Source organism: Bos grunniens, chromosome 24, assembly GCF_055505025.1.
Source record: "Bos grunniens cultivar Pamir isolate PY7600 chromosome 24, Bosgru_T2T1.0, whole genome shotgun sequence".
In the NCBI taxonomy this organism is placed as follows: domain Eukaryota; kingdom Metazoa; phylum Chordata; class Mammalia; order Artiodactyla; family Bovidae; genus Bos; species Bos grunniens.
The window spans coordinates 21,211,414-21,236,355 of NC_141188.1; the positions used below are offsets into that span (position 1 = coordinate 21,211,414).

A 24,942-nucleotide genomic window follows, 5' to 3' on the forward strand; every position below is an offset into this window, starting at 1 on the left:
CCACAAACTCCAAGAAACTTTACAAGTGGAAGCCAGCTTTGTGGCTAGTAACGAGCTCGGCCTGTAAGGCCTGGTTCTGCTAACCACAGACTCTACAAACAGCAACGGGCTCTAGAGCCAGCGACGAGACCTTCCAGAAATGGCTGACTCTACGAGCAGCAGCAGGCTGTGCAAATGTCAGTCGGCAGAGCCGAGCTCTGCAAGGAATAACAGAGGTGCTGCAAACTGCATCAAGGTCTCCCCTGTCTTGGTCTCCAGAAATAGCAGGCTGAAGAAAGCTGTATCCATGCTGGGAGCTGCTGCTGCTGCTGCTAAGTCGCTTCAGTCGTGTCCGACTCTGCGACCCCATAGACGGCAGCCCACCAGGCTCCCCCGTCCCTGGGATTCTCCAGGCAAGAACACTGGAGTGGGTTGCCATTTCCTTCTCCAACGCATGAAAGTGCAAAGTGAAAGTGAAGCGCTTAGTCGTGTCCGACTCTTTGCGACCCCATGGACTGCAGCCTACCAGGCTCCTCCGTCCATGGGATTTTCCAGGCAAGAGTACTGGAGTGGGGTGCCATTGCCTTCTCCATCCATGCCGGGAGAGCTCTGTCCAAACCAAGTCCTGTGGTGCGCCCTTCATGTGAGCCCCTGGGAGATGAGAGGGTCCTCCCTCCAGCAACACTTGGGTGGCCAGTCTCCTCCATGGGGAAGTCTCCTCTGCGGGTGCCTCCTTTTAAGGGCAAGGAACACTCACAGATGTGGGAGTGTGAATATGCACTTGGAAAACTCAAAGGTGCTGCCAGGGGTGGGTGTGGAGTTAGCCAAAGCCGATGCTTAGATATTCACATCTGTGGCTAAGAAGCTGTACCCTAATGGGAGGAAAAGCTGCCTAGGAGAGAGCAGACTCGGCCATAGGCACGGAAAGAGGCCACCCCTACTCCATGATCTTAGTGGTCATTGGGAAGAACTCCGGACCAAAAGGATTCTGCCGCCTAGCCTTCCCTGTTGCTGAAATCCCACCATTAGAGCTTGCACCATTCAAGTCAAAGCATGAACTTCGTTTCAATGAAATTACCACCCACACACTCTCCCAACACTATCAGCCCACAGCCTCAGTGTGAATCAGCTCGTCATGTCCTCTCCCTGGTGATAGACATCCAAGAGCAGCTTCGGAAGGTTGTGTGGGTGCCCGTGTGTGCCTGGATCCTTGGAGTATCTATGATGCCCGTGAGGGCTGAGCAGGGTGGTCAGGGAAGGAAGCAGGAAGACAGCTCATGGGTCAAGCCTAAAAGCTGAAGGGTCAAAGTTCATAACCCTGCCAGGCCAGAGCCTTGGAAAGCTGAGGTCAGAGGGTGGAATGGCCTTCTTGGCATCTCTCAGGTCTGCAGGTGCTGAGTTGGAAGAAAGAAAGGAGGGGGAGGGGAGCTGGGAATGGTCTTCTGGCTGCAGGATGTGAGGTCTGCTCCCAGGCCGAGCTCCCAGACCTTGTCGATAGCAGGAAGCCTTGCTCGGTTAATTAATGAGTTATTCAGGCTGACCCTTGATCTCTGGAGCAAATCAAGGGCTTTGTGTGGCTCCTATTAACTCCCTGGATTTGCTCAGCAGCTGCCTGGGAGGTGGGTTGGCGAAGCCTCCTCCCCCTCCCCTCTCCAAGCTCTGATCACACCCAGAGAGCTAACAGGACTCTTGGCCATAGGTCTCAGGGCACCCCTGGAGGAGGCTTCCAGGAGGGGACAGCCCTCAGGAGGAAGACTGGCAGATTCAACAGTGGTCCAGGGCGCACAGAGGGGCCACCGTGGGCCGTCTGCTGGAGGCATCACCAGGCAGGCTATAGAGGTGACAGCGGTCACATAGATCCAGCTCCTCCGCCCCTCAAGGAAAGCCACAAATACCCAGAGGCCCTCCCAGTGCCCAGGAGACAGCCTGGCTTCTGCAGCACCCAGTAAGAGCCAGCCTCGTGGCACTCACACTGTACCTTTGGGGTGGGGGCAGGTCTCAGAAGCTCTCTCAGGAGAGATGCCACCCCAGGAGAGATGCTCCCAGGAAGGGCCAATGACAGAAGGCCTCCGAGAGGGAGCCCCATGAGCCAGGTTCACTCTGCAGGCCTCTGAGGATGGGTCACATCCAAGGATGAGCAAAGGAGTGGAGAAGTGGGGTGGAGCCTGGCTCCCGGAACATGGAGCCCTGGAATAGGAGGAGAATCCCCAGGCCGGGTCGCAGGCCCTGCCCCTTGCCTGGTGGAAGAGATCGCTGGATGGGCAGCTAAGAGAGGAAGTGTGAGTCTCTGCCCCTCATCCAGGCATCACTGTGGTTCATCAGGAACGGGCCCCTGAGTGAGCATCCACAGGAGGGCACCGTCCTGGTTCTGCTCCTCCCAACTGTGTCACCTGACCACCCAGGCCTCAGCTTCCCCACCTGTAAATGGGGGCTAAGAAGACCCTCCCTCCCCACCTTTCACCCAGGAGGATCCAATCCGAAGAGGGCAGTGGAAGCTCTTTGGCAAGATACAGTCCTATCTTCAAATTCGTCAAGGAGCCGGGTGGCCCTGAGCCCTTGGAAAAGGTTTCCTTGGCAACCCCATGTGCTGTCAGAGTGTAGAGGTGGCGTCCAGGGCAGGACTAGCAGAATGCTAACCCAGGGCCCTGCATGGAGAAGCCCAGCCTCACCTGTCCTTGGTCCATCCAGGGAGGGTGGAACCGAGGCTGGAGGAAGCCAGCCTGTGTCTTCAACAAACCACCACCTGCTAGGAGTGTTTGTGGAAGAAGGTGAAGAGGCCTGGGCTGACCGGCCAGGACAATGAGGAATGAGATGGAGGAAGTGCTGCCCAGAGTGAGTGGAAGTCAGAAGCAAGGCCTGAACGGGCCAGGCCCACCCCCATCCAGCCCCCTCCTCGAGTTCTTCCTGAGAACCACGATGGAGGGTGTCAGGATGTAGAGATGGAGACAGGGCCTCAGGAGGGAAGAAGAAGACCGAGGTAGCTGCCTGGAGAAGAACTTGAGTCCAGACAAGCCTCGGGGAAGGTGGGCAGCAGAAGGGGACGGTGCTGGCCCTGAAGCAGGCTGGAGGCCTGGGGTCCCCTCCATCACGGGTGCTGAGGGGAGCTCCAAACACTCCAGAGTCCTTGCGAGCAGAAGCCTCAGGGCTCAGAATCAGCCACAGGACTCTGTCGTTGCAATTCGTGGTGTTGGAGATACAAGAGGAAAGAAGATGCCCAGCCCTCGGGGAGCTTCCGGTCTGGAGGGGGAGACAGACTGAAAGGGAGGGAGGAAGCCACAAGAGCCAAGGGTGGAGAACCTTCCAGCTCTCTGCGGGGTCAAGGGAGGCCTCCCCACAGAGCCGTGGGGGAGGTGGGCAGCCTTTCCCAGCTGAGTTTATGATCAGCCACTTCTCTGAGGAAGACCCATGACCCTGGGACCTGCGATGCTGTGTCTCTCGAGTAGGAGGTCTGCACAAGGATCACCGTCTGTCCCCTGCCTCATTATATAGCTGCCAGTTCTGAGACCCCACCCGCAGATGAGTCATGAGACTGGAGCAGAAGCAGCAGCAGCTCTGGGCTCAGAGCTCCAGCCCTCGTTCCTCAGATTCCAAGGCTTGAAAGGGAAGGGTTCTCAGCCCTTGGGGAGCCCCCACCCCAGGCTTTTTTTTTTCCTGCCAGGAGAGTGGCACTGAGGAGAGCCTAGTTGTGGCCCCACCTCCTGGCCGTGTTTTCCCAGGAGGATAAGGAAACACCAGGGTGAACAGCAAGGGGAATCCATGAAAAAGTCTTGGAACTGAGGAGGGGGGAAGGGAGAAGACTGGGGAGAGAAACTTTTAAAAGGGGGAATCTCACTCACCAGCACACTCAGAACAAATAAATCCTAAGTCTTAAGATGAAAGAAGGGAGGATGTGTTTTTGCCCAGCTCCCATATCCTGTGCGCCAGGTACATGTCATCCTTTGGAGGGTGTGAGCAGGTAGCCTGAGAAACCCACCGCCTCCCGTCCGCTCCTCCCGCCTCTAAAGGCTTTAAATCCATCAAACTAAATGAAAGCAGCTGCTGTTTTAAGGAAATAAAAGGCTCTCATATTTAAAAGCCCAGAGATTTTGAGTGGAGAGGCAGAGAAATATATACGAATGTAGATATTTTTCTCCCAAAGTACCACTTAGCAATGCAAACCCTGAGCAGCCCTGGAGAACGCTCTCACCAGCAGGGGTGGGAAGGGATGCTGGCCCTGTAGGGACTGACACCAGGCGTGGGTGCCCGTGTCCTTCCACCGTGGCCACAGCAAGGGAGGGGGTCAACGGCTGTGAGTTAACTGATGGCTGCTTTCCTCCTTAAGGTCTTTAGCACATCCAGAACCTGTTTTGTGAGCCTGGTGAGATGTGAGGGGCTCACTGCCCAGGTGCTAAGGGTGCAGGAAGGAGACCTGCAAAGAGCTGCGGTATCTTGTCCAACCAGGAAGGGATCACTGGGGAGTCAGGCGGTCTGCCTGGGACCATTCGAATAGAGTGAGCCTCCAGGGTCCCAGGGTCCCCTGCAGAACAGTCACTCCACCTGCCTCCCAGTGCCGTGTCCAGGTGTGGTCAGGCTTCTGGCACCTGCCAGCGTCTTTCACAGTGAGAAGCTGCTTTCATTTACTTTTTTTTTTTTTTTTTGCATCCTAGGAGACAGATCTTTGCAAAGTTGTTTCTGCTTTCTGTTTTGTTTTGTGTTGTTTTCGTGTGAATTACAACCATCCCTTTCCTAATGTGATTGGTTTGTCTGGAGGCAAGGAAATTGGTTTTTGGCTAGAAAGACAGATGAATGGAGAGGAAAGCCTGGGGTAGGGTAGGGGCACGATGTGAGCTCATTGGACAGCAGCCTTCCAAGGTCTCCCCGTCCAGCTGCAAGCAAGGCCCAAGGTCAGCCTGACTGAGAGCAGACGGGGTGACAGAAAGACAGGAGGGGGAGAAAACTGGGCCCTATCTTTGAGGAGTCTGCGATTCCTTCTAGAGAAATGAGCTTCTCTATTTTGCCTTATTTATCATCAGGAGGAAGAGTGAGGCACAGGCTCCCCCAGGCATTTTCTTTGAGCGGCCACCCCCGTTCCCAGGCTGCCGTCCATCCGGTGGCAACCAGTGCTTTGGAGCATTGGTCGTCCTACCCTCAGCCTGATGGCCCTCCGATGGCCGACCTGCTCCCTGTCAATCACTCTACACTGTCCCACCTCCATGCCGTCGCCCCAAGGGTCCCTCCACCGGAAATGACCTCTCCCTCCACATCTTCCCCAGTTCACATGTCAGCCCTTTGTCCTTAGAGTCTGGACAGCACCTCCAGACCAAGCAAAGGGTTCTGGCAGGGACTGGTTCTCCTCCAGAGAGCAGGGCATGCCACCTCCACCTGGAATCCCCTCCTACAGCTCCAAGGGCTGACCGGGGCTTAGTTAGAATCTTAGTGCTGAGCTGAGAGCTAGAGAGGACACCAGATGTGTGGCCTGTCTTCTCTGGATGCCCCTTGATGTTCATCTGTTCATTCAGCCTATAGCAATAGCACATGGCATTAAGGTGGTCGGTTTAGTAAAACAAATGTGGTAGGAGATGCTGGTGACTAAGTGAGACCGAAAAGGAATATTATTTCCATAGTCAGAGCAAAAGAGGAAGGGCGGTCCAGGCAGAGGAAGCCTCGAGGTCAACGGCCAGGTGTAGGAACCGTGGTGAGGAAACAGGAGGAGTATTCGAGGGGAGGCTGGGGCCCAGTCTCCTCCAGAGGACCTGGACTGACCTGGAGGCAGCATGGTCCTGCAGGCTAGAGGGGCCTTAAGTGGACCGGCGACGCCAGCCCTGTCTCAGGCTCACTCAGGCTGTGGGGACTACGAGGGGATGGGAGGCAGTGGGGACCTGGCTTGGGACTGTGTTGGGGTCTCAGGTGTGCAGAAAGAGAGGAGATGAATTCTGTAGTCATTGCAGGAGTGAGATAAGGGAAGTTCAGGTTGAGGCCCCAAAGGTCTTTCACGCCTTCACTTACTTTGTTGTTGTTGCTATTTTCCAGTCATTAACTCGTGTCCGACTTTTTGTGACCCCATGGACTGTAGCATGCCAGGCCTCCCTATCCCTCACCACCTCTTGGAGTTTGCCTAAGTTCATGTCCATTTAATCAGTGAATCCATCCAACCATTTCATCCTTTGTCGCTCTCTTCTCCTCCTGCCTTTAATCTTTCCCAGAATCAGGGTCTTTTTCCAATGAGTCGGCTCTTCACATCAGGTGACCAAAGTATTGGAGCTTCAGCTTCAGCATCAGTCATTCCAATGAATATTCAGGGTTAATTTCCTTTAGATGGTTTGATGTCCAAGGGACTCTCAAGAGTCTTCTCCAGCACCACAGTTTGAAAGCAAGTGTTAATGGAAAACTTCCTAGCTTGGGGTCCGAGAGAAAGAGAGGATAATCCAAGAGCAGCATCCAGGGGACTTGAGGTTAATGGTGGGGCGGGTGCTTGGATGGTGGGGGTGTCACTGACAGAGAATCATGCAGAAAGCCTTCCCGTTGCTTCCAACACAACCCGCATGTTGTCTCACTGCAGGCAGGAGGTGCTGAGCCTAGGAGCCTCCCAGACCCTGAGTAAGCTGCTCACCAAAGGCTGGGGTGGGACAGATGTCTCTGGGTCCATCTCAGGGTCCCACACACATGGCCATTGAGAGCGCAGTGGCCTTGGTTAGGCAGGTGACGCGTTTCCCATTTGTGTGACATTCACAGTCCTGGCCTCAAGGACTGGCCATGGTGAGTGTGCAGGTCTACCCACGGTCCCTCGCACATGGCCACTACTTAATAAGCAGTAGCTGTTGCTACTCCCACTGCTATGATTACTGTTATTATACCCCCAGCGGGGCTAAGGGTGGAGTGCGTTCCATTGTCACCATCGCTGGAAGACAGCAGGGCCACCAAAGATGCTCCATGCCTGGGATCTTGGCTGCTGTTCCCCTGAGCTCACCCACTGGCCAGCGAGCAGGTCGTACACGCCACCCAGGGAAGGGGCCAGCGGTGTCCAGGCAGAGTCCAGGGCTCTGACACAGACCAGAGGGAGGGGCCTGGCCCACCTACCTGCCTGGCCAGAGGAGGCCTCAGACAGAAAGTGCTGGGACACCCCCACCTCCAGGTTTGCCAAGGGTTCAGAAATCCCACTTTGTTGTAGGTCTCACGAGACTAGAGCTGGGGTTGGTACTCAGAGGACAGAGTGGTGATGGCAGAGGACCAGGGCCAGTGGTGGGTCTCCCCAGACTGGTCAGAGCCGTCCCGCTTGGCATCTGCTGGCTCCTCGGGGTGTGCTGACTGGGGCATTAAATACGCTGCCCTCCCCAAGACCCCTGTCAGGAGCCGCTGAGCTGTGAACGCACAATCTAGTGTGGCCCAGCTTGGATGCCAAGGGAGGGTCCTGTGGAGGGGAGTGTATAGCAGACATGTGGATGAGGCCACACACACATGCACACACAACACGTGCACACACAGCACGTGTGCACACACAACATGCATGCACCCAACATGTGTGCACACACAGCACGTTTGTGTATGCACACACAACATGCATGCACTCAACGTGTGTGCACACAAAGCACTCAAGCACACACATGTGCAAACACAGCACACAAGCACACAACACGCATGTGTACACATCCCATCACCCTGTATAGGTGGTGGACCGTAGGGCAGCCCTCAGGCGCCAGAAGGCACATCCTTCTGGGGTGTCCCTCTCCCTCTGAAGTGCCCACTGTAGGCACCACTCTCCCCCACCCCCGTCTTCCACAGCGGGGCTCAGTCAGCCTGATTCCACACCTGTCCCTCTGCCACCATAGGAGGGGTCTTTGGGTCCACCCCCCTGCAATGCCCACCACCCCCATGTGCCAGGGGCTATTCAGATGGGAACTGCAGTGAAAAGGCTGCTTCGTGTTGACAACTCCTGTGCTCACCCTGGGTGTGGCTGTGGCAGGTCCGCAGGTGGGGAATGAAGCCCAGAGCACAGCACTCTGACCTGGGTCCCTCCCACCCCTAAAACCAGGGCCTAGGTAGTGATAGAGGAATGCTTTGTCCCTGGCCAGGAGCATGTGCATTATTGCTCTGAACCCCAGAATGTCCCTAGGAGTGACCAAGACCAAGGTGGGGGAGGGGGAAGGTGCTCGGGGCCACCTCGCTGCCCTGCCAGGGTGCCACGTGGGGGCAGCTCCGGGGCCAGCAAGGCTGCGGAGCCCAGAGGCGCCAGCAGGGAGATCGGAGGGCAACATTCCAGCCACGGAGATCATCAGGGATCGCCATGGCAACGGGGGTGCAATTAAGGCCCGTTTCAGCTGGGAGCAGCTGTGTGCACTTTATCTGCCTTGAATAAGGAGCAGAGAAAAAACCTGGGGAGGGAAAGGGGTTGGGGAGGCGGGCGGGAGGGAAATCGCAGTTCTTTTGCAGGCCTCTTCCTGTTCTGAGAGAAAGAGGAGAAGGGGGCGGGAGAAGAGAGGGAGGGAGAGAGAGAGATGGAGACCAAGAGAGACAGAGCCAGCCAGACAGAGAAAGAGGCACCGCGGGGAGACTGAGAGGCTGCAGGCGGCTCGGAGACGGGACAGAAGAGAACCAGAAAGAGACAGTGAGAGAGAGAGACATCTCACAGACATGCATGCAGACTCACAGACTCACTTAGAGACACAGACACAGGCACAGGAGGGAGCGAGAGCCAACACAGCCCTAACAGAGAAGGGAAGAGGCCCTTCTAGAACATCATAGAACATCACTGTGCCCTCCCCTTTCTTACAGGGGAATCGTTTTCCAGCCTCCATGGGGCCTCTTGGCTTCCCCTTGCTCCTGACACACACACACACAGAGTCATCCAACCCCTAAGCCTTTGCTCCTCTCTTGCCCCAAGCTTGGCCACTCCGAAGGCTTACACTCCTTGGGGCCCTCCAGCTCCCCTTCTGTCCTCCCAGGGGATAGGCAGAGTCCTGCACACGGATGAAGGAGCAGTGGGCAGAGAAAAGAGCCTCACACTAAATAAGGGACACACCTTGAGGTTAAGAATTCAGAGTCTTGTTTTTTCCCCACTTCCTGGCTGTGTCCAGATTCCAAATTCCATCTTTGGATCACCCTTCGGCAAAGGCATCTCAGCTCCCCTGCCTGGGGGAGGGGGAAAGATGGGAGCGTGAAGGCAGGAGGGGCTCTGTTTGAGGAAGCTTGATCTTGGGGTAGTGAGCTGAGACACTCCTGTGACATACTTGGTTCCACAGGTTGTAGACGGCTCTTCCCCCAGCCGGCCCAGCACACCCCCGCCTCAGGGCCTTTGCACTTGCTCTGCCTGCTGCCTGGAACACTCTTTTTTCCACCTGATCACTTGGTTCTTTCCCTCATTTCCTCCAGGCATCTTCTCACATGTTGCCTTGCCAGAGAGGCCTTCCCTGGCCATTCAGTATAAAACAGCTGTGCCCTGGCCCCAGGACCAGCATCCTCTCCCTGTTCCTCTGCTTCACTGTGTCTGTCTCCACCCGACCTATCCCATCCTGACCTGCGTGACCTCTCTCCGTGTGCTTTATGGGAGCAGGAACCTTGTTCTCTCTGCTCTTTCTGGATCCTAGAACAGGACCTGCCCCACGGTGTCAAGGGGCCACTTCGTAAACCCTGCACGGCCGTGGATAATGGCAGAATCTCTTCCACCCGCCTGGAGTCATGCTGGCGCCCTCATAGCAGAGTCAAGATTGAGTTCCCAGTGCCTTGACATCTCTTTCCGTGGGTTCCACATAGTCAGAGCCCACCCTCTCCTTTTTCCTTGTCCCTCACGTCCCAGGCCTCATTGTTCCACTCTGTGGTGATCAAAGGTAATCCGTTCATCCCTGCATCGTGGGACCAGGTCCCACCTCTTCTCTCATGACCTGAACACCACCTGCCCAGAGGGGTTCAGGTGCCCCATTCTCCCTGGCGCCTTGCCCTCTTCTGGCCTCAGAGTGTTACCTTTCCTGCAGATGCCTAGGGCTCCTGACTAGAGTGAGGTGAGGCACTGTGGTTGGTGGCCAGCTGTGACTGAGCAAGCACCTCATCTCTCTGACTTGGTTTCTGGGCCATGAATCCAAGGGGTACAACTCCATCAATAAGGGCTCCTGCTCTGACAGACCTGCTGGGTGACCGGCCGGGGCGGGGGGCTGCAGCTTGGTGGCTGAGAGGTGGCCGGGCAGCGTGTGCTGGGCTGTCGAGGGATACGGCTCTGCACATTCTGAAGAAGCCAGCACACGGCGGCGTCCCACAGAGCTTTCACCTGCACGTCGGGGCTGGACGCTCCTTGGGAAGTGCACAGAAAGGCTGGAGAAAGGGCAGGCTGAGGCTGCCAGGCCCATGCAGGCGGCGGGGTGGCCGCATCTATTCCTGGCAGTGCCCTTGAAGGCGGTCAGAGCCATTCGAGGCAGATGCTGGAGCTCGGCTGGGGGCCACGGCCTGTTCCCGGAGCCCACGCGGAAGAGGAGGGGCATGGGGGCGGCTGCCCCTCCCGACCCCGCCAGCCAGCGAATGCCTGTCAGCCAGATACCCCCCTGAGGGGGCAGAGAGCAGCGTTGGGGAAAGAAGAAAACCTTCCTGAAGAGACAACTGCGGGGGTTGGGGAGAGTGGCAGGTGGGCCGAGCCCGGGCCTCAGCCGTGGAGGGGGCTGCCCTGGTCTAAGAGGCTTCAGGGAGGTGGCGGGGGTGGGGGGGGTGCGACTTGCCCCATTCTCCACAGACGGGCCTGGGACCTCCCAGAGGAGAAATTAAGGGTCCCTGAGACCTGCCCAAGCCTCAGGCTCCTGCTGTCATCACTGCCTCGAGGCCTCTGTGAGAGGACTCTGGTTCGTTCCCCCGAGTCTGAGGCCGGAAGCAGATGCTTGGTGATGCCACAGAGCCCGGAAGTTCACTACCGACCATTCCAGGTTCTACACAACTGGCCCTTTGGCCGCCTCACAGCTCCAGCGCGTTCTAATGTGGGATGCGCTGAGGGCCCCACCTGCGGGCCCAGAAGACATGTTCCTGTCAGCAGAATGGGGGCGGGGGCCCCGGGATCCTGGGGGGACCTGGAGCTGCCTGTGGCGGGAGGTGAGGGGGATGCAGTCAGCCCGTGGGGAGCGCGTGGACGGGGGTGGGACGAGGGGCTGAGGACCTGATGAGGCCCCCAGAAAAGACAAGACAGTCAACAAGGTTGGGAGCTCTGCTCCAGACCTCACTTGCTATGCTAAGTCACTTCAGTCGTGTCCGACTCTGTGTGACCCCGTAGACGGCAGCCCACCAGGCTCCCCCGTCCCTGGGATTCTCCAGGCAAGAACACTGAAGTGGGTTGCCATTTCCTTCTCCAGTGCATAAAAGTGAAAAGTGAAAGTGAAGTCTCTCAGTCACATCGGACTCCCAGCAACCCCATGGACCGCAGCCCACCAGGCTCCTCCATCCATGGGATTTTCCAGGCAAGAGTACTGGAGTGGGGTGCCATTGCCTTCTCCGGACCTCACTTGGGGTAGATGCAAATCAGAAGAGAAGGTCAAATGCCAAAGGGACGGATGGTGCAGATACCATCACCCGCCCCCGGGGCCCCTGGGAACCCCAGGCACTGCAGCTGAGCTTCACAGAGGGTTCTGCTCTTTCCAGGGGCCAAGGATGTACTGGGGCTACTCGGGCTGCTCAGGGGCCCCCTGAGGATGGGGGATGAGCTCCCCAGGGAGGTAAACGGAAGCAGTCACCCCACATCCAGCTCCTGGAGAAGAAGGCCCAGGTGGGGACAGTGGGGCCTAAGTGGAGTCCTAGACCCAAGGGAGGCCAGGGTCTCAGTCTGGCTCTGACAGTCAGTGCCGGGGACTGTGAGTGAGTTGTGTCACTCCCTGTGCAGTGTCCATAGCAACAGCTGGGGACACTCAGCCCCAGCCCGGCTGCCTCCCAGGGCTGTTGAGCAATGCCGTGAAAAAGGCACACAAGGCTTTTCATAAATCTTGACCATGAAGGTGAGGGTGAATCCTCTCCGTGACAACACCAGGTTGTGTAACTCAGGTTCCGTGTGTCTGCTGATTGGCTCCTGAGCTCCGGATCCCTTTGGCAGTGGCTACACAGGCACCCCCATGATGTGACATTAGCCTCCCAAGAATGGGACCCTCCCTTTATGAGACTGAATCTTTTGTTTTACTCCACTTCTCGTGCCAGGGCAGAATTCTACTCTTGTTTCCTCACTCCTGCAACTGATCACACCCTGCTGGATCACTGATGATCGTGAAGGAAAGCTTAGTGGTGAATGAATGAGTGAATGAGTGAAAGTTACTCATATATGCACCATGCTCCTCTATTTGGTAGAAGCTCCTTGAGGGGAAAAGAAAGTCTAACATGCCTGGTCAGAGAAGGCAATGGCACCCCACTCCAGTACTCTTGCCTGGAAAATCCCACGGACAGAGGAGCCTGGTAGGCTGCAGTCCATGGGGTCGCTAAGAGTCAGAAACAACTGAGCGACTTCACTTTCACTTTTCACTTTCATGCATTGGAGAAGGAAATGGCAACCCACTCCAGTGTTCTTGCCTGGTGAATCCCAGGGACGAGGGAGCCTGGTGGGCTGCCATCTATGGGATCGCACAGAGTCGGACATGACTGAAGTGACTTAGCAGCAGCAGCAACATGCCTGGTGCTGGTCACAGGGTTCTGTAGGGAAACTACTCAGGAATGTTGAACTGAATTAATTTGGCGCCCTCTTCCTCACCGCCTTCCCAGGAGTGGCTCCAAGCGTAGCAGAGGCACAGCGCCTGGAGACCCTCTGAAAACAGGCTTGACAGTTTGAGGGAGAGGGGATGGGGCTAAGGAGTAGGGAGAGAGGAGGTGTGAGAGGCCAAGGCAATGATGCTCATGATTAAAGAGATGTCAGCAGATATTTGCCGAGTCTTTGCTGTGTGCCAGGACCGAGTGCATCACATGGACTCTCATCTGATCGTCCACCCCGGACGCCGGGACCATTTCATAGGCGGTGAAGCTGTCACATAGAGGTTAAGGACCTTTCACTGAAGGTACACAGCTGCTGAGTGGCAGAGCTGGGACTCAGGCCCGACCCTGTGGATCAGCAGCCCAAGGCTTTCCTGCACTCCCCCACAGAGCCTGGTGGTGGTGAGACCCACAGCCTCGCTGGGGAGAAGGGACAAGAGGTTTTCTCTTTCCAGTTCTAACTGGCTCCTTGTCCCCATGCTCCCAGGGGAGCACCCCAAGGTGAGGACCCTGGGGGGCTAGCACCAGTCACCCAGACCTGGGGTGACCCCTCCAGGCTGGGGCTGCACAAGGGAAAGGAGGGGCCAGGAGCAGCCTGGGCCACCACCTCTGCCTGGCCTGGGACGTAGGACAGAAGGTTCACACTCTCCGATCTATTCAGCGCCTGCATGTGGATGGTGAGAGGTCAGAAGTGAATGGGGGGCTGTGGTATTTGAACTGTCCCGGCCCCCTCCTCACACACACATGCCCACCTGGACAGACCCTCGCAGGCCTAGTTTGGTCTCTTCCTGCTGAGGCAAACCCTCCATGTTTGGAAACTTCTCTGGAGCAGTGAAGAAGCCTGAGGGGAAGATGGTATTAGAAAGTCACAGGTCAGAGCCCCGCTTCCCCTTTCTATAAAGTGGAAGTGTTCATACTGGCCTTGAGGTAGGGATTTAGGAGGATAAAGGCTGGCACACATGGGGTGCTGGCACACATGGGCGGCCTGGCTCAGACGCTCAAAGGGTAGATAATAATCGTGAGGAGGAGGAGGACGGTGACGTGGTGACAGGCCAAGAGACCACATAAAGCTCCCCAGGCATCCTAGCTGCCACCGTCTCTTCTCCACCATCGTCTCTTCTCCTTCAGCAGATCCTCTTTCAGCTTCTGGGAGAAGCTCTGGGTGACACAGAATGAATCCGACTCAGCCATCCCCTTTCTCCCTTCTTTCCAAGTTCCCATCAGTGTGTCTGTCCCCTGCTGCCCGTCTCTCTGTCCCTCTGCCCTGCTGCCTGCCTCTGTCTCCCGGTGTCTGTCACCCCGCCTCTCTCGCCCTGTCCCCTCACTCTCTCCTTGGCTTTACCACCTTATTCATTGTGTCCTTGTAACTCAGCCCGGCTATCTGGCGGTAGCAGCACCCCACGCAGGGACAGCCCCAGAGTTACACACCTGCGCCTGGATGCCAGCTCTGACCACTAGACCCCAGGCCCCTCCTCAGCTGGCCCCAAACATTCCTCGGGGACTCAGCCTCCTGATAACCGCTGTTCAGCCCTGCTTGGTTCTATTTTTGTCCCCACGGGAGGGATGGAGCGGGGCAAGCCCTCGTCATACTCACTGGGGCTGAGAGCAGCCCAGGGGGCCTCCGTCTCTTTGGGTGTGAGTGGGGGGAGATGGGGAGCTGTGCCATCCTAGCGTCCCATCCAGCTTCTCTCAGCCTGGCCTCAGAGGCCACCTGAGTCAGCCTCTCAGGGAGCAGCTAAGGCTCCCAGCCCCACCCTCAGGCTTACTGCATTTTTAGCGAGTGCACCAAAGTTAGACCCGCAGGGCCCCTCCCGCTTCCCGTGGGGCTGGGCGCAGCCCTGCCAGCCCTGTGTGCCCGCTGCAGGCCCGCCCAGTGCCTCCCACTCCCAGGATGTTCCAACAGCGCCCTCTCCTGGAAGCTCCCTGTCTTGTTTGTAAAGTCAGACCCCACTTGCCTGGGGAAGCCGAGCCTGGTGTGTCTGAGAAACTAGCAGGGGAGACAAGTCAGGGGAGCCTGTGGGCCAGGACACCCCCTTTCCATGGAGCCAGGGTGAGGAAACAGCTGCCCCAGCCCCTGCACTTCCCCCTCCTGCTTCCCCCTCAGATACTGCAGGTGTGAATGCGAGTGTGTGTGTGTGAGACAGTATGTTTCTTCTGGAGAAGGGCAGCTTTGTTTATTTGGGCTGTAACCTTGACTTTTGGGTAGAGCAGGGCAGCGGGACTCTTCGGAGCCTGGAGCAAAGAGTTTAATATTCATAAGTGACCTCCCCATAAATGGACTCCGGTGCTACAGAAGGACTCAGAGATGACACCCTCCAGCTCCCAGAGCAGTGGCCTTTCTCAGGGAGCTCGTCAGCGCCTCAAGCAACAGCTCCTGATTGCCTGCTTGTGGTGTTCCCAGATCTGACCCGGATGCTGGTCTCCTCCATTCCACCCATACAGGGGGGTCCGTAGGGCTGTGAGGGCCCTGCATGCAGGGTAAACACCCCAGGGCTCAGGGCGCTGGGCTCAGCGTTTCACCCAGGCGCTCACACCCAGCGGGAACCCAGGAAATGACAGTATAATAGGTCAGGTCTAACATTTAATTGGCACAGTGGCTCATTTCACAGATGGGAGTGATAAGGCAGGGAGAAGTTAAGCAATTGGTCCCAGGTCACTCTACCACTGGGCTTCCCATGTGGCTCCATGGGTAAAGAATCTGCCTGCAATGCAGGAGACTCAGGAGACGCAGGTTTGATCCCTGGGTTGGGAAGATCCCCTAGAGGAGGGCATGGCAACCCATTCCAGTATTCTTGCCTGGAGAATCCCATGGACAGAGGAGCCCAGAGGGCTACAGCCCACGGGGTTGCAAAGAGTCGGACACAACTGAAGCGACTGAGCACACATGCACACGGCACCGTGAGTGGCAGAGCTGGGATTCAAGGTCAGGCGTTACAGATCAGAAGGAGACTCTCAGGGACACACGTGACTGTGTCATCGGGCTATATTCAGTTACATAAACCTCTAGATTTTAGCATCTGTTTTAGGCTCTGCTCTCAGAATATGCACACTGAATGTTTGTTGAGCTGACAGCTTGCCGGCATCTTGTGGTGGGCAGTGCATATGTGGTAGATGAAGGCTGGATGAATTGGACCCAAACGGGGCTGAGCTCGTGGTTGTGGGAAGAGACTGGGCCTCCGTGTTGATGACCCCACCACTGCCCCAGGGAGCAGAGGGTGCAGAGGGCTCGGGTTCTGCTCCCCACTCTCCCAGATTGGGGCAGGAGAGCTGGCTCCTCTTCCTGAGGGTTTTGAGGGATAGAGCTTGGCAGCCTCTCTCCAGCCATTGGGGAATTGACCCCTCGTCTTCCTCTTCCTACCCACTCTGTGTGCTGGCACTGGGGTGGGGTGAGGGCAAGGTAGGGGTGCAGCTGGAAGACCTTTGCTAATTAACCCAGAGTCTGCCTTGTGCATCTACCTTTAAGCGGAAGGATGACTCCTATCTTATCTTCTTCTACTTTTGTAAGCAAAGGAAGGAGAAGAAAGAAATCCCAGGAGGTGTCCAGGCAGATATGGGTGAAGATTCACCCGCGGCGTGGCCTCATGGTCTGGCACTAAATCACAGGGGACCCAGCTTCACAACCCACCAGGTCCCACAGGGGACACCGGCTGTCACAGAGAACTGGGGTTCTCACCCCTTGGTTAGTTCACAGCTGTGGGGACAAGAAGAAGCCCAGTGTTGGGCCATGTGTGCCTTAGGGCCGTGTGCTGTGGAGTCAGGGGGGCTTAGGAACCAGGTAGAATTTTGGAGCATGGAGAAGACAGGAAGATAGGTGTAAACCAACCTAGCGCCTCAGGAGACAGAGACGGCTCTGTGGTTGGTAGTGGGCTCTGTGCAGGCGACGGGGAGAGCTTAATAGAGCAGACAAGGGAGATTACAGTGCCCAGCCCAGCTGCTCCTTGGAGAAGTCTAAGATTCCAAGTCACCTGCAATCCTGTGCACGTAGCTCCCACCCCTCCTGCAGCCCATGCTACTACTGGCTGCCCAGCCACTACTTAAGGAACGTCCGGAGAAGCACAGCACGATCTGTTTCCTGGCATTTGGAAGTGGGCCCTGTCTACAGAAAGCAGCCTGTCTGGTTTCCTTCTCCCCCAGAGTCACTGCTAGGCCCTTTCACAGCGCACCTGTGGTTTGTGTCCAGCTCGGCTCAGCAGTGTCTGGCCCCGTGAGCCCATCACCCCAGCCAGACCCTTCTGCTTCTCCTGAGATACTGACGGGCCCCCTTCTCCCTTCCAGGAGGGGCTTTTGGCCCACCCGGCCATTAATTTGCAGAAGGACCATTTTCTGCTTCAAAGGAAAGATGATTTTTTTTCCCCCTCTGAGATCTGCAGTTTTTTAATATTCTCAAGTGACTAGCCAGAATCGATCTAAGATCAAGTTTGGTGCATGTTGAGTGTGGATTCTCAACGTCTGTTTTCATTTTTTACGGCAAGATCCAGTGAGCAGGCAGATGAATGAGGGAGGGGCCAGAGGCTTGGGGCCCCACAGAGCCCTTGTTACCTGGATTTTCCAATTTCTTCCTTCAGCTGAGCTGCTGATGATTTTTACCCCTCTCCTCCTCCCCAACTCCATCCACTTATCCTAAAGCCCCCCAGTGTAATTCATCCTTCTTTCCCAAGTCTGTGAGCCCAGCAGCATGACCAGCCCTGTGCCAGACACTAATGGGGAACCCATCACTAGGAGAAGCTCGGACTACTACACTGTGTGGTCAAGGGTCTCTGCAGTTCAGACTCAGAGATCCAGGGGGTCTGAAGAGACCACCTGTGAGTTTCGGAAGTCAGGAGGGCTTCCTGAGAGGGGGTGACTGATTGGGCCTTAAAGAATAGAAGGCTCCCTGGGCCAGGGCCACGTGTTTCATGCTGGCTGGGGAGGTGATCTGGCTGCCACTCCAGAAACCCTGGGCGAGGAGATGTCCGCTTCTGTTTCATGTGGGCCTTCCCCAAAGGAAGGTGACTTGTGAGACAGAGGGTAACCGCAGGTAGACGGCCCGACTCAAGAGGATGGCCCCCTGGCTGCCCCCAGAAACCCCCCGGATGGACTGGGCCGCTCCAGCCAAAACCACCCTGCTCACTCGGCGCCTCCTTCCTCATTGCCCCATTACTGTAAATAATATCTTCCCATCCGAACAATTAGCCTCCTGGTTTTAAAGCTCCCAGTTTGTTTTTTTTTTTTCTGGTTCTGAGGCCCTAACGTTGGAAAACACAAGCACAACCAGCATCTGTCTGCGGTCTCCCTCCAACCTGCCCGGCCATTAATGCTCTTATAGCCGCCCTCCCCGCTTTGCTCCTCCTCCCGTTGCTGGGTTCTGGGAGGGGGAGGAGCCAGCTGCCCGTGCAGGGAGGAGGCGGGGCAGCTGAGCTTCCTCCAGGATCTGCCCCGCCCTGCAGGGCTGGGAGGGGATCTTTAAAACAAGTTCCTAAGCCTCCCTTCCGCGGATGTGCAGAGTCACCGGTCCAAGGGAGGGGAGAGTTAGCCGAGATCTCAAGTCAGGAAGGGTTTAGACAGCAGCAGCGTGGTAGTAATGGTAACAGTCGTTAATATACCCATTGTCTGATATCTGTATTCTTTGCACCACTTGCCAGAATCGTCCTCGGGTCCATCAGATCCTTTAACAAGCTCAGGAGGAGATTAGGGGAGAATTCTTATCTCCATTTCAGCAGAGAAACTTAGGCCCAGAGAGACTGCACGGTTTACCCAGGATCCTAGGAGAACAAGCAGATGGATGGCTAGTTGGGTGGGTGGGGAGTTAGGTGGATGGGTATTTAGCTGGGTCATGTAGGTGTTTGGGCAGCTGGGTACTTAGGATGACAGGAAGACTAGCTGACTTCAGCCAACAGCCATGTCTCCCCTCCTGGCCACTCAAACAGTAATCACCTGCCCCGTAGGAGGCAGTTAGTTGTATTTTGATTAAGCCAGTGCTATTCACTAATTATTCCCTGCAGGTCTCACGTCCTCCCTGGAAAGTGAAACAGCTTCTCCTCTGTCTGTTCCCTCACCTCCATGTGTGTATTTTTGGAGCTAAAACTCAGGACATCTGGTCCAATAAAGAGGATGAGCTCCTAGACGATAGGAGACGCGAAATCAGGGCTGCCCGGGACTGAGAGGTGAGCTGGGCTGCTGCCCCGCTGGGCTGGGGACAAACTGGGCACTCAGCCACAGCCAGCAGGGCCCGCCGGGGCTGAACGGGAGGCAAGGACACGCCTGCCCTTCCTCCGCGGTTCTCCAGGATGTCCTCGGAGCTCCAGGGGGAGCGCAAGCCCAGCATCCACACCCCCACCTCCACCTGGTTGTCAGTTCCAGCACGTTCCCCCTCGCCGAGGCCCCCCAGCCAAGGCTGCCTGAAAAACTCCACCGGGAACATGTACAGGACACCTTGGGTCTAATGTAACATTTAATGGCCAAATCTCTTCAGGCCCCTGCGTTAATACAGAACTATCTTACTGGTTCTTACCAGACAGAGTCACACTGCTAATGGCTCCAGGGCTGAAGCTGGGCAAGAAGGAGGGGATGAAGGAGGCAGTGATCACAGACACCTTGCAATAGCCGGGAAAGGCGGAGATGGGCCATCGGGAAGGCCAGAGGTCTGCCCTTGACCTCTAAAGGCCGGGCCCTGCAGCATTCATCTCTCGCATCCCGGGAGCCTGAGGCTGGGTTGTGCCCACGTCCTTGGACACCAAGGGGCAGAAGGAACTGTACCCTGGCCAGCTAAGTACTTCCAGGGCCTCATCCGTGCCCCTCTGCTCCATCAGGTAAAATGGAGCAACCCTCCCTCTAGCACTTTCTCCAGCTAGACCCCCTTCCAGCTCCGCCTCTGACCAGCTGCTCAACCTTGCATGTGTCTCTTTGCTTCTCTGAACCTCAGTTTTCTCGTCTGTAAAATGAAGGACGGCCCGGAGAGTCCCCGAGGCCCTCTGCAGCTCCAGCCTCGGACTGCAGGGCTGCTGGCTCTCAGGTGGAGGCAATTTCCCAGATCACTGAGCCCCACCTGGCCACCATCGTGTGAGGGCCTCCCCTGGGCACCGGCCGTCTGGAAGCACCGCCATCCATCTTTGTGAATATCTGGTTAAAACACTCACCTAATCCTAACCTAATCCTTTCAATTTGGGGAGAGAATTGAAGGGGAAAAAAAAAAAAAAAAAACGCAAGCAGCCTGAAGCCTGAATGCTAACAGATGGGTAAAAAGTATGTATAAATTACACCCGCTGCTGTCAATTCAAGCTCTCCAGATAAAGTGATATGAAAGGTGTTTCATTTATAGGGGAAATTAATTGCCAGCTGTATGACTGGATGGCGCAAAGAAACCACAGCCACACGATGTGTCCCGTATATTCTTCCTGGCTGGATTCAGTACCGTCTGTGCCAAGGGCGCCCTCTCGATTCCAGACCTTGGGGTGGGGAGCACTAGGGTAAACATGACCCTAAACCGACCCTTCCCGACGTAGGATGCAGCCAGGGGAGCTTCAGACGTGGGGGCACCTGGCGTTGCCTCCCTCCCCTCCACCAGGAGGGCTCGTCGGGGTCCCGCTTTCCTCATCCCTCAGGTGTGAAGAGACACCTTCTACCCTGTCAGTGCTCTGAGCACAGGACCAAATGGCAGTTCCCTTGTGGCCCTACCCAGTCTCAAACCCCCAAGGTGGACACTGACTCCTGTGTTAGTGTGCAGCGTGGTACCTGGAGCACCAGTCACATCATCTATTCCGTGACCATCCCCCCGCTCTGCAGCCAAAGGGCAACATGTGACCTCTCTGGCCTCAGTTTCCACATCTACAAAGAGTGACTGTCTTAGTCAGCTCAGGCTACTATAATGGAATACCACACGCTGAGTGGCTCGAACTGAAGAAACTTGTTTCTTATGGTGATAGAGGCTGAGAAGTCCACAATCAACGTCCTGGTGAGAGCTCCCCCCACCCTCCCTGGCTTGCAGACAGCCACCTGAACCTTACCTGGCAGAGAGGGAAGGAGCTCTGGTCTCTTGCTGTTCTTACAAGGGCACTAATCCCATCATGAGGGCCCCACCCTCATGATCTCATCTAATCAGCCACTCATCAAAGGCCCCTCCTCCCAATACCATCGCCTTGGGGTTTAGGGCTTCAAGGTATGAATCTGGGGAGACACACTCAGTCCATAACAGACGTGCCTAGTGGAAGGCCCACAGTTCCTCTCCTGTGCTCACGTGCTGATCTCCGTGTTAAGGGTCTCACTATCTCTGTATGTGCTGCAGAGATCAGGTGTCCTGTGCCCATGTGCTGATCTCCGTGTTAAGGGTCTCACTATCTCTGTATGTGCTGTAGAGATCAGGTGGCCAAGAGAACATCTCTGCAGGAGGCGGAAGCAGCAAGAATGAGCCTGAACTCCTCTTCGCCAGAGACTGTTGACAGAGGAGGAGGCGGGCCTCACAGGAAGGGGCCCCCTAGGCCTTGCCTGGGTCCCCTGGGATGTGGTATAGGGTGGGGAGGCAGAGTGTTGGCAAAGCCAGGACAGTTTGCACCCCACACTTCTGGTGTCTGTAGGACCTCCCTCAACACAACCACCTCCACCAGCAGCTTTCTCTGGATTGCGGTGATGAAGTGTGCTAGTCACTTAGTTGTGTGTGACTCTCTGTGACCCCATGGACTGTAGCCCACAGGGCTCCTCTGTCCATGGAATTCTCCAGGCAAGAACACTGGAGTGCGTAGCCATTCCCTTCTCTGATGGGGGCGGGGAGGGGAGCGGGTGTTCCGACCTAAGGACCGAACCCAGGTCTCCCACATTGCAGGCGGATTCTTGACTGTCTGAGCCACCAGGGCACCCCTGGTGAGGAGATCCTCCCTTACCAGAACCATTTCTGAGAAGGGCAGACTGAAGTGCTGAGAGACTTCCCAGCTCTCAAACCACAGTCCCCTCCACTGACGGACACTCAGAAGCTGTCTCCTGCACTTTCACCCTCCCCCCTCACCCCATCCTGTCCAAACAGCAGGGGGAGAGCCTCCAGACTGGGAAACTCTCTGTGGTTCCTGCATTCCCCGCCTGCCCCTTCTTTCTTTCTTGGGCAGGAGGCTGGGCCTGTGTGGAGAGGGCTGTGTAGGGCACACGCAGGACCCTGCATGTGCGCAAGGCCGCCTGTGCTGTGTGCCCTCAGGTCTGGAGCCGCACCCCCCCACACACACACCTGCCTGAGGGGTCTTTCCATCCTGATGAGGGGAGAGGGTGAGTGGGAGGATTTCCATCCTGTGCCACCCCGCCCCCCCGAAACGTTTATCAGAACTATTAAGACAATGAGCTAATATTCTATTCAGATTTAAATAATAAATTAATCTGCATAATACTGAGGAGGCCTGAGAGAGACTTAATTATCTAGTGTACTTTAGGGTGGAAATGGAGGGTGGGGATCGTGCTGGGAATAGATAAACTAACCGGTGATCACATTGAGACTGGGCTGAGAATGCCAGCCCTTGGGCCAAGGTAGGGAAGTGCCCCCACTCCATCTGGCCCCAGAAACTCCCTCCAGTGGGGAGGATGCCTGCATCTCTGACCACCCCCCCAGGGAGCACTGGGGACTCAGGTCCTCACACCACTCGCCCTCCTGTGCAGGAAGCAGGCAGCAGCTGGGAGACGGCAAGAGACTGGAGACCCTGTGCAGCCTCCAGTGTTTGCTGGGGAAGCACTGGGGTCAGAGGACCCCACTGCTGAAGCCACGTGACCTTGTTCCTTGTGGTGTTGCTGTTGTTCAGTCACTAAGTCATGTCCGACTCTGCAACCCCACGGACTGTAGCCCGCCAGGCTCCTCTGTACGTGGGATTCTCCAGGCAAGAATGGGAGTGGGTTGCCATTTCCTTCTCCAGGGGATCATCCTGACTCAGGGATCAAACCTGCATCTCCTGCGTTGGCATGCGGATTCTTTACCACTGAGCCACCAGGGGAGCCTGGTGTGACCTTAAGCAGGCAAATTAACTTCTCTGAGCCTCAGTTTCCACCTATCAAATGAGGGCACTACCACCTATGTCCAGAGTAGCTGGAGGTTAGATGCTACCGGATGTGCAGCTTCTAGTTCCCAAGAGCAGGAAGCCCTCAGGAAACGGAGAGGCACAGACGAGGGTCGCCGTGAGCTGTGTAGGGTGAGCGTGTAGTCTCCCCAACATCTTAAACAGCGGTAAGCAGGGCGGCAGGGTTGACGCTTGTGTTCCTCAGCCAGGCAAGTAAGCGCCAGACCTGTGGTTAATTTTTCTCTCTAGCTGGTTCCTGCTGCTCCCTGGGAGCTGAGCTTTTCACACCCCGAGCCAGCCTGCCCTAGAGAGGACTATTTTCAGCACAGCAGCTACAGCAACAAAGATGTGAAGTCACTCCTGCTGCCTTCAGCTCGCCCCGCCCGCCCTCCCCAGCTCCTGGGGGAGGTGAGGGGAGGTGGGGGGGCGGGAGGCCAGGCAGGGGTCCAGAGCACTGCCCACCCACCCTCTATCCTCTGCACTCTGTGAACCCCCTCCCGGGGCCCATTTCCTCGTATCCACTAGTTTTCTCCTCCCCTCCCTGCAGGTGGCCTCAAGGCTGGGTGGGGCTCTGACTGGGAGATCAGGGGTCCCGCTGGGCTCTCCCTGGGAAAGACACACTGGGATGGGCTAGCGCGCTGAAGACCAGGGTGTCAATCAAGGCTGAACCCAAGGGAGCGGCTTCCTTCTCTGGGAGTCCCCGGGGAGCTGGGACCTTGTAGGTGTGTGATGAGGTGGGGGCATGGGGGAGGCACCTGAGTGATGAATCATCACAGAGGACCCAGGCAAGTGGGTGTTGCTGAGATCCCGAGCTGAGAAGAGCTTGGTCATTTGTTAAGTTCAAAACCTGTCAGTTGTCTCATTCAGCTTAGCAAAGAGAACCAAGGATGGGAGACCTTCCACCACAAGGGAGAGAAACTTAGTGGCCAAGGGAGCAGAAACCAGACCAGAGGAGCAGGCGCTGCCACTGGCTGTGGAGAGGGGAAGGCGTGGCAGCCTCGCCCAGACCCAGACTAGAGCCGCACACGCAGGGCCGTGACGTGTCAGACACGGCACACAAGCCAGGAGCACCCCCCAAAACTCACAGCCCGTCCGGGTCCAGGAAATGAGGCAGCGGTCACCAGTCAGCCTGCCGAGCCCTGGGCCTCCTGCAAGATATGCAATCCTCCATGGTTTCTAGATGGTCCCGTTCCTCTCTTGGAGAAAATGCAGCTGGAAAAACACCCCCTTGTCTCAGCTCAACTAGTAAGGGGTTTTGTTCCCAGGCAGCCAGGACACTGAGGATCTAAGCCCTGACACGTGGGATGCTGTGAAAGGCAGCACCCCCAAGCCCCCAAAGAGGGGCCAAGGTAAGACCCGACAGGGGCTGGGGGAGATGGGAACCCTTACAAGTGAGGGTGGGGCCTGGTTCTGGCCCCTCGCCATGCCCCCTAGAGTTTCCCCTCCTGTGGCCTGGTCATTCTTGCCACCCAGGGTTTCAGAGGAGGTGGTCCAAAGATCCAGATCCATACGGCCACCACCAGCGAGCTGCCATCCTCCCCCAGGGACAACAAGAAGCAGCAAAGGGAGACAAGCTTGTTCCCTGCTCGGGGCTTCAGCTGGGACATGAAGGTGGGGGCTGGGGGCTGGGTGGCATGTTCAAGGCTGAGCTTATGAGCTGCCTTCCAAACCAAGCATGAGGACACTTGGGCATTGGGTACAGGGAGCAGAGTGCCCTCCTCACCCCCTCCGCTGGGACAGTCTGCTGGCTGTAGGTGTTTGTTGATTGCAGCTGGGTCTCCTGCCATCCACAGACCAGCCTGTGGGAGTCCAGCTTCTCCACTGCTCCTTCAGCCCCCTAGGGAGAGGCACCAGCCTGCCCCCAGGTCCATGCCACACCTTGCTGGTGTAATGAGGCGCAGACCTCACGCACAGAGGCAGGCAGGGCAGGGAAAACAGTGGCCAAGTGTATCGCTCCGCTCTGGGGACAGGAGCCACAGACAGCCACTCGGGTGAAGAGGATGGGTGGCGGGCCCCTCCCCCAGGGAGCCGCAGGAGTGGCTCGGGGCTTTCCAGCCATCAAGGGGCTCCCCTGGATGGTCCCTGGAAGTCAAATCCCTACGGTCACAACTGCAGTTAACAGACTGAAAATGCCAGAAACCAGCCTCCAGAGCTTTGCACGAGCCCTGCAGCCAGAAGTGGGTGCCCCCTCCTCCTCCGGGTAGCCCCAGGCCTTGTTGTCTACACCCGTCATTGGGTGGTTAATCGTGTATGGCCTTGAAACACAGCTTCTCTCTTTATTCTGAACTCTTCA

General features: G+C 56.7%; 1 protein-coding gene and 2 long non-coding RNA genes across 53 annotated transcripts in view; 2 read left to right on the forward strand and 1 right to left on the reverse strand.

The window, feature by feature from the left end:
- Positions 1-24,942, forward strand: part of CELF4 (CUGBP Elav-like family member 4) — a 314,667-nt gene that overhangs the window by 108,228 nt on the left and 181,497 nt on the right. The gene's annotated exons all lie outside the window — the stretch shown is intronic.
- Positions 17,844-20,753, reverse strand: LOC147345918 (uncharacterized). Of its 2 annotated transcripts, none has more exons than XR_015153428.1 (2): positions 20,631-20,753; positions 17,844-18,389 (listed from the first exon to the last, which is right to left on the reverse strand). It is a non-coding gene; the product is annotated as an uncharacterized LOC147345918 (long non-coding RNA). The 2 variants fall into 2 exon arrangements; XR_015153427.1 differs by lacking the exon at positions 20,631-20,753 and adding an exon at positions 19,139-19,276.
- On the forward strand, positions 18,118-19,276 carry LOC147345919 (uncharacterized). Its single transcript, XR_015153429.1, has 3 exons — positions 18,118-18,211; positions 18,630-18,791; positions 19,142-19,276. It is a non-coding gene; the product is annotated as an uncharacterized LOC147345919 (long non-coding RNA).